Here is a 9,927-nt window from a genome sequence, read left to right on the forward strand (position 1 = left end):
AAAATCTTGTGAAAATGAATGTTGAAAACTAAAATAAATACATAAATTTTAAAAATTCCCCACAATAACCCCTCAAGGAAATTTTTCCTGGGTCTTGTGAAATGAGGATTCTGTATCCCTGACTGACCAATTCAACAGTGCAGAATCTGGTGTTAGAGACACCGACAAAGCAATGATCTTGGCTTCTCAGATCCATGATTATTGGAGAGTCAATTTCTCTTTTGCTTAGGCTTTTTAAGAAAGATTCCACACAGAGTGACTTTTAGAGACAGAATTGTAGTCCAGTAAAAGCTTGTCTCTGAGTTTGTCTTCCTGAAAAACTCTGTCCTCTGACCTCTAGAGTCCACTGTGCCCCTTAAACAATTTTTTCTTCCCTGGGAAGCATTACCATTCCTTCTTCCTCCAACAGTATGGCCTTCTTCTCAGTAAAAAAATGATAATGAAAAATTGCCCCTTGTTGTGTCAAGTCACTTAGGGTTGCTTTCCTTTTCAGTAAAGAAACTCATCCAAGGGAAATAACTATAATGGGAGAAGTTCAAGAAATATGCAACACATGGTAAAAGAAAAAGCTCCCTATACCACTGACATCACATAGGTAACTCATCTAACCACGTAGCTCTAAGCTTGACCAGATTCCATCAAAAGTCAGAAGTCAATGTCCATGTAATTACAAAGAATATTTGAGATACAGGTGCTGGATTTTATTCTGGAAAATTCACAGTGTTGTTGGATTTTAAAAATATAATTTTTGATTTTGATAAACAGTAAAAGAAATTTAAAAAATAAAGAAATAAAATAAAAAATTAAAAAATAGAATTTTTGCCTGTCCTAAGCAAGGAGTTCCTTTTCTTCCTTCGTGGAGTTGGGGGATGTTTTGTGTAATTCTGGAACTGTGCCCTCAATCTTGCATTTTGGGTCACTCTATCTAATAAGTTTTTTTGTCTACCTTGTTCTCTGGCAGAATGGGCTCATCTGTCTTATTACTGTTAGCATTACAATTGGCCATAGAGAAACTTGGGTGTTACCTTTCACTGATAATTTTGTAATTTTCTTGATGCTACATCTGTTCAGTTCATCTGTAAAGGTGATTATAAGACCAGCAGACAGAAAATGGTCCTCCATTTGATATAAGACTTGATCACAATTTTTTTCCTTTACTTTCTATTTTTCTTTTTTCTTTTTTTTGGAGGCAATCAGGGTAAAGTGACTTGTCCAAGGTCATACAGCTAGTATGTACCTGAGGCTGGATTTCATCTCAGGTCCTTTTGACTACAGGGCCAGTCCTCTGTACAAGGTACCCCACAATTGTTTTGCAGTAATGACTAATTAATGGTATTCAATAGCTATACAAATGTTTCCCATCTGCACTTTAGGTAATTATTTTGCATTTTGCATTGGAATAGACTTGTTCAGGATGCCTCAATTAGTTATAGCATGACTATTAATATATTATCCACCAAGAACCCAGAGAAATTTTCCCCCTGATCTTGGTGAAACAGAGCTTCACTCTGACAGCTAAGATGTTGGGATCACCTCAGGCTAAGTGCCCACATCCCATAAACCCAGATCCAATGTTAAAGGCACCCTAACAAGCAAGGTGCTTTGATCTAGGTCAACTAGAGCCATGATTAGATAAAAGATGAAATCACCCCCCATCAGTACTCCTTAAAAGGAAGATCACATAGAGAGTCCCTGTGCAAAACTGTAGCCTCCAAGTGGCTTATCTCTGGACCTGCCTACCCCCCTCTTTCTGTAAGCCCCATCTCCAGGAGCCTAGTGATCTTATGCAGGCCACTGTGGACCCTCCTCTGTTTTCCCCTCTTCCCTGGGTATTGAATGCCCTACTTTTAAAGTTGTCTTACTCTCCTTTCTCCCTTCTCTCTTTCTCTCTGAGATATGTTCAAATCTAGATATTGACTTAAAAGTGTCTTTTAGCTAGTTCATTCTTTTGTGGAATGAACAAATTACATTACGTTTTAATCCTCTAAGTGATGTTTATTTATTTGGTGAGGAAGTTTGTTCATTCAAATGAAAGAAAAACAATTTTGAAATTTTAGGAAGTGTGCAGCATGAGAGCAGGGAGATAGCTTTTGGTGGGTGGCTTTTATGTCCTCCTCAAATTGCAAGGACCATTATGTAATTCATGCAACTATGAAGCTGGCCTTCTGAAAGTACTCTTACCAAAGTGTACTTGTCCGAGTTCATGTGATACAGAATGAAAGTAGCATCTCTGAAATTACTATTCATTTTATGTCTGAAACATATAATGTATTTGATAGGTTTCTTCCTTCCTTCCTTTCTTCCTCTCCCCCTTTCTTCTTTCCTTCTTCCTTCCTTCCTTCTTTCATTCCTTTAATTCTTTTTCTCTTACTTTCAACAGTTCTCATGTCTGTGGTCCTGTATAGGTAACTTACCCATCCATTCTATCTCCAAAACTAAAAAAGGAGGTGAAGAGGGGAAGTAGTGATATTACCATCCACTATTTTACTTACGTTCCTGTCTGTACTTCAGGTGTTAGTGAGCAGTTTTTGTCCAATAATCCCTGGAATGCCTTAAAGCTGAGCAGCAACAAATTAGGAGAAAAACATATATATCTACTTCTGGCTACATTATCTCACAAAACCATGACATCATCCTAAGAGGGACAGTGGAGTTCTTCCTAGGTTCCCATCTTCTGAATAAAATGAGGCTGCATCAGAGATTCTTCCCTGCATTAAATGCAGGACGTATTTTGATGAGCTATATTTTGCAAAAAGAAAGAATGAACCTTTGGAAAGAGAATGATCTCTCAGGTCCTGACTTTATTTGGATCTTATGATCTGACCATTTTGGTCAGAAAGACAGCTTTCCCTCCAAACTGTACGCTAACAGCAGAGGATATTTCTTACATCTGTCCAATGTGCTACAGGTTCATGGGGAGCAACTTGGTTCACAAATGAAAGGACCCTTGGGGAACACAAGTCCAAAGCTCACTAATGAATCTCTATTGTAATTAACTTTGGTAAAAGACATAAAATAGGCAGCTGTAGGACCAGAACCATAAGGAATAGAAAACCAGGAAAAGCATCAGACAATGACTTGGTACGTGGCAGTGAGTCAGGTGATTGAGGAAGAATGACACCTCATTGCTCCTCCCTACATTGTCTGAGATAGTGGCCTCCAAAATTGTTTGATCCACCAACTGCATCAGTTAAAAAAATTAATATGCACTCCACAAACACACATATACTCATTTATGTATTATGTATTACACAATGTGCTACTTCATTAATGTATTAGAAGGTCAGTCAATTAGTATTTATTAAATGTTTAGTATATGTCAGATACTAGTTTGAGAGCTGGATTACAAAGGAGGACAAAAGCATTGTCTCCATCCTAAAAGACATTTTAATGGAAGAAACAGCATGCAAATAACTGTACATATAAGGTATATGGGGAGTAGATGGAAGGTAATTTCAGAGGGAAGGCACTTTGGTCGGGAAGTTGAGAGGGGACCAGAAAAGACTTGTTACAGAAGGTGGGATTTGAGCAGCATTGAGGAAAGCTAAGGCTTGGAAATGAGGCGGGGGAAGCACTATGTTCCAGTACTGGGGGAATCCTAATGCAAGTCACAGAGTTGTGAGATGGGGTATCCTGGGTAAGGAATTGCACAGACTTTCCCTTAAGAAGAAATACAACCTTCTGATGTTTGGGTAAGAACCATGTTTACCCTTTGACCTGTGCTTTGATATCTCTGTGGATGGATTGGTTGCAGTTACCTACAACCAGTATATCTCTTGTCTGATAACAAAGCTGAACGATGCTGACTCTCCTGTTGCAACTTTAGCTTAGGGAAGCACTTAAATAAACAAATGGCAATATGAAACATGCATTCAATGGCAAGATCTTCAAGTCAAGCAATCAAGTATTTATTAAGGAGCTACAATGTGCCAGACTTTGCAATATACAATAAAGATACAAATAAAACCAAACTTAAAAAGTCTATCCTCAAGGAACCAGCAGTCTAAGATGCAAACAGTTCAGTATAAATTATACACACACACACACACACACACACACACACACACACACACACACACACACAGGAAAAACTGGAGATAATATCAGAGGGAAGATACTTAAGGGGAGAGGGAAAATCTTCTTGTATAAGGTTGGATTTTACTTGGCACTCCAAGAAATGGAGATGAGGAGGGAGAAATTTCTAGATATGGTAGATAGCCAGCAAAAGTGCCCAGAGTTGGAAGACAGCATGTGTCTTGTGTAAGACATGATATAGTCAGTATCACTAAATCAGAGTATACATCTACAAATCAATGTTTATATCTGTTTTTCTGTCTATCATCTATTTATCTATCTATCTACATCTATATTTATCTATAGATAGATCTCTAGATATAGATATAACTGTTCATAAACAAAGACTAGCTTTTCAAAAAAGACAGATGGCAGAGCACATACAGTGCAGCCCTGGAAGCATGGAGTGCAGCCTGACATGGCAGGGACAGGAACTTGAACAGACTTCAAGGAGCCACCAGCAGCAGCAGGTTCCAGATTCCTCAAACCACAAATACTACAGAAAGCTTCAAAGGCCAGTGGGAGGGCTCCATCACCCAGGAGAGGGGAGCACGGTCTGCACCCACCTGGTAGCACTCACTGCAGTGGCAGCTTCCATTTTTGAAGCCCTCCACATAGAGTTCCATAAAAGGGTATGCACATTTTTGTAACCCTTTAGACATAGTTCCAAATTGCTCTCCAGCATGGTTGAATCAACTCATAGCTCCAACAACAACGAATGAGTGTTCCAAGTCACCCACATCTTCTCCAACATTTATTATCTTCCTGATTTGTCATGTTAACCAATCTAATAGGTGTGATGTGGCACCTCAGAGTTGTTTTGATTTGCATCTCTCTAATCAATAGTGAGTTATAGCATTTTTATATGACTATAGACAGCATTAATTTCTTCCTTTGAAAACTGCCTGTTCATATCCTTTGACCATTTATCAATTAGGGAATGACTTGTATTCTTGTAAATTTGATTTAGTTCTCCATATATTTTAGATATGACACCTTTACCACAGATATTAGCTGTAAAAATTCTTTTTCAGTTTTCTGCTTCCCTCCTAATTTTGGCTGCACTGTGTTTGTTTGTGCAAAAACTTTTCCATCTAATGTAATTAAAATTATCCATTTTGCACTTCATAATGTCCTCTATCTCTTATTTGGTCATAAATTTCTCTATTCTCCATCAATCTGACAAATACATTATCTCTTGTTCCCCTAATTTGCTTATAGTACCAGTCTTTATACATACATCATGTACCCATTTGTACTTTATTCTTGTGTATGGTGTCAACCATTGGTCTATGACTAGTTTCTGCAGCACTCTTATTCAGCTTTCCCAGCAGTTTTTGTCAGTGAGTTCTTATCCAAGAAGATGGGACCTTTGAGTTAATCAAACAGTAGAATGTTATACGTGTTTACTACTGTGTCTTGAGTTTGTAACATATTCCACTGATCTACCCAATATTACTGAGTCCGTACCAAGTTGTTTTGATGATTGCTGCTTTAATAATACAATTTGAGATCCGGTAAGGCTAGGCCACCTTCCTAGCATTTCTTTTCATTAATTCCATTGGTACACTAGATCTTTTCTTCTTCTAGATGAATTTTGATATTATTTTGTCTAGCACTAGAAAATAATTTTCTGGTAGGTTGATGGGTATGACACTGAATTAGTAAATTAATTTCAATAGAATTGTTATTTTTATTAAATTATCTCAGACTACCCATTAGCAACTGATGTTTTTCCAGTTACTTAGATCTGACTTTTTTACATGAGAAGTGTTTTGTAATCGTGTTCATATAATCCCTGGGTTTGTTTTGGCAGGTAGACTCCTAAATATTTGATAGTGTCTGCCATAACTTTAAATGAGATGTCTCTTTCTATCTCTTTCTGTTGGGCTTTGCTAGTAATATATAGAAATGTAGATTATTTATTTGGGTTTACTTTGTAACCTGAAACTTTTCCAAAGTTGTTTATTTCAGGTAACTTTTTACTTGAATCTCTTAGATTCTCTAAGTATATCATCATATTATCTGAAAAGAGTGATAACTTAATTTCTTTTTTGTCTATTCTAATTCTTTCAATTTCTTCTTCTTTTCTTATTACTAAAGGTAAAATTTCTAATACCATATTGAATAACAGTGGTGATATTTGAAATCCTTGTTTCACCCCTGATCTTATTGGAAATACATCTACTTTGTCCCCATTACGTATAATGTTTGCTGATGGTTTTAGGTACATACTCCATATTTTAAGAAAGGCTACATTTTTTCCTATGCTCTCCAGTGTTTGCAGTAGGAGTAGGGGTTGTATTTTCTCAAAAGTTTTTATGCATCTATTGAGATAATCATATTATTTCTGCTAGTTTTGTTGTTGAAATGATCAATAATGCTGACAGTTTTCCTCATGTGAAAACAGCCCTGCATTCCTGGTATAAATTCTACCTGATCACAATGTATTATTCTCATGATAATTTGCTTTAATATTTTTGCTATTATCTTATTTAAATTTTTGCAACTATATTCATTAGGGAAATGGGTCTATAATTTTGTTTCTCTGTTTTGACTCTGCCCAGTTTAGGAATTAGAACCATATTTGAGTCATAAAAAGAATTTGGTAGGACTCCTTCACCAATTTTCCAAAATAGTCTATAGAGTACTGGAATTAACTCTTGTTTAAGTGTTTGATAGAATTCACTTGTAAATCCATCTGGCCCTGGAGATTTTTTCCTAGAGAGTTCATTGATGGCTTGTTGAAATTCCTTTTCTGAGACGAAGTTATTTAAGTTTCTTACTTTTTCTTCTGTTAATCTGAGCAATTTAAAATTTTTTTAAAATATTCGTCCATTTCACTTAGATTGCCAAATTTATGGGCATACAGTTGGGCAAAGTAATTTATAATTATTATCTTAATTTCCTCTCCATTGGAGATGTGTTCACCCTTCTCATTTTTGATATTGGCAATTTGGTTTTCTTATTTCTTTTTTTAATCAAATTGACCAAAGGCTTGTCAATTTTATTGTTTTTTTCATAAAACCAATTCTTAGTTTTATTTATTAGTTCAATAGTTTTCTTAATTTCAATTTTGTTAATCTCTCCTGTGGTGTTCAGTATTTCTAATTTGGTATTTACTTGGGGATTTTCAACTTGTTCTTTTTCTAAGTTTTTCACTTGCATGCCCAATTCTTTGATCTCCTCTTTCTCTATTTTATTCATGTAAGCACTCAATGACATAAAATTTCCCCTAAGAATTGCTTTCACAGAATCACATAAGTTTGGTAGGTTGTCTCATCATTGTCATTCTCTTGAATGAAATTGTTGATTGTTTCTACAATATGTTGTTTAACCCACTAATTCTTTTGTAATAGATGAACTAGTTTTTAATTAATTTTTGATCTATCTTTCCATGACCCTGTATTATATATAATTTTTGTTGCATTATAATCTGCAAAGGATGCATTTACCATCTCTTCCTTTGTGCAGTGGACTGTGAAGTATTTATGCCCTAGTACATGGTCAATATTTGTGTAGGTGCCGTGTACCACTGAGAAAAAGATATATTCCCTTCTATCCCTATTTATTTTTCTCCAGACACACTATCATATATACCTCATCCAGAATTCTATTCACCTCCTTTTCTACTTTACGCTTTATTTTGAGGTTAGATTTATCAAGTTCAGAGATGGGGAGACTGAGGTCCCCCACTAGTATAGTTTTGCTTTCTATTTCTTTCTGTAACTCCCTTAACTTCTCCTCCTAAAATCTGCATGCTATAACACTTGATGCATGTATATTTAGTAATGAAATTACTGCATTGTCTATGGTGCCTTTTAGTAGGATATAATTCCCTTTCTTATCTCTTTTGATTAGTTTTATTTCTGCTTTTGCTTTGTCTGAGATTAGGATGGCTACCCTTGCTTTTTATACATCAGCTGAAACATAATATATTCTGTTCCAAAGGTTTACCTTCACCTTTTATGTATCCCCCCATTTTCAATGTGTTTCTTGTAAACAACATATAGTAGAATTATGGTTTTTAATCCATTGTGCTATCCACCTTCATTTTATGGAAGTGTTCATTCCATTCACATTCACAGTAATGATTACTATCTGTGTCTTTCTCTCCATCATATATCCCCCTGTTTATACTTTCTTTTCTCCCTTCTCTCTTCCCCTCCGTGATAGTTATATTTTTTACCACTGCTTCCCTCAGTCCTCCCTCGTCTCTATAAACACCCTCCCTTTGATTCCCTTTTTCCCTTACTACATCTTCCATCCCTTTTAACTGTCCCTCGCTTTTCTTTCCCCTTCCCCTCCTACAGCCTATAGGGCAAGTTAGATTTCTATACCTAACTATTTTGTTCCCTTCTTGTTCCTCTCCTCTCTTCTCCTCTTCTCTCCTCTCCTCTGTCCTGTCCTATCCTCCCCCAAAATCTTAAACCTACTGTACTCTGAAACTGGGACTCCAATGGGCCCCTGCCTAAAGGCTCCTCTGGACCTTCCTAGCTTTAGAGTAACTATCAATAATAACTGTTGCTGTTTCCCACCCAGCCTGATGTCTTTCTTTTTCTTGACCTCATTAAAGAGACCATGCCTTGGCTACTTCTTAAACAGACCTATTCAATGAATGGGTGTTGCCTTACCTTAAGTTAGTACTTCCAAAGACCTTGGCCTAAAGGGCCCAAGGTCTCCCAGTGCTTCCTGGGTCATCTTCAATCATCCTGAGGAATATCAGGTCATTGGATTTAGATGGCTCTGGAGGAGAAGCACAGCCTTCCCTCACTCAAAACAAAGTCAAATGCAAGTCATGTCATCATTTCTCTGATGGCATGGGCTTCTTCAGCAACGCAGGATGAACACAGTCCTTCCTTGAACCACATCAGGTGAGAGTAATTCTCAAACAGTGCTCATCTCTCTTCCATCTTTCCCTTGACTATAATATGTTTTTGTGCTTCTTCCTGTGATGTAATTTAGCTTTTCTTCCTCCTTCCTTCTTTTCTTTTCTCTCATTACAATCCTTTCTTACCCTTTAATCACATTTTTATCATCACATCAGTTAATTTATACCCATTTCCTCTATGTATATCCCTTTTAAATGTCATAATAAATACATAATTCTTAAGGTTAGCAAGTATCATCCTACCATACAGGGATGTAAACTGTTTTTCCATATTGAATAATAAGTTTCTTTCCCCGTTTACCTTTTTCTGCCTCTCTTGATTCTTGTTTTGAAGATCAAGTTTTCTATTGAGCTCTGGTCTTTCCTCAGGAAGGTCTGGAAAGGACTTATTTTATTGAATATCAATCTCCTTGTCTGAAATATTAAAAATATGGGATGCTTCATAAATTTGAGTGTACTCTTTGCACAGGGGCCATACTGATCTTCTTTGTATTATTCTAATTTTAGTATATGTGCTGCTGAAGTGAGCACCAATTCACCTAGCATTACATTCAGTATAGCAATAACCTCAGAATCTGTCAGGTACCTTGTGAAAATAATTCACTGCACCTTCATAGTTGAGTTTATTAGATTTCTTTATAAGCATGTATGACTGATAGGTGTCTACTTCAGTGGCCTCTAAAGAAGAGAGACTACCACTACTAGTTGAAGAAAGTCTATGTCTCAGAAATAGATATTGTAAGTGAAGATGAAGATGAAGTAAAGTACTAAAATAAACAGCAGTTCAAAAATGGAAAGAGAATTAAACCCATATGCAGCATCTTCTCCTAGAACTTCGGCTTCAGAGATTACTAGAGTACAGACACAGTGAACAGATCATATGAAAGCTACTCTCTGTCCTGGGTCCACCACAAGGTCAAGTTTAGGGAAACGATTATAGCTCAGATAGTTCTGACTACCCA

General features: G+C 36.5%; 1 non-coding gene across 1 annotated transcript; it reads right to left on the reverse strand.

Moving 5' to 3' along the window:
• Positions 1-9,389: 9,389 nt before the first annotated feature.
• Positions 9,390-9,496, reverse strand: LOC140497864 (U6 spliceosomal RNA). Its single transcript, XR_011964875.1, has one exon. It is a non-coding gene; the product is annotated as a U6 spliceosomal RNA (small nuclear RNA).
• Positions 9,497-9,927: the final 431 nt, after the last annotated feature.

The sequence above is a fragment of the Notamacropus eugenii genome, chromosome 3 (genome assembly GCF_028372415.1).
Source record: "Notamacropus eugenii isolate mMacEug1 chromosome 3, mMacEug1.pri_v2, whole genome shotgun sequence".
Classification (NCBI taxonomy): domain Eukaryota; kingdom Metazoa; phylum Chordata; class Mammalia; order Diprotodontia; family Macropodidae; genus Notamacropus; species Notamacropus eugenii.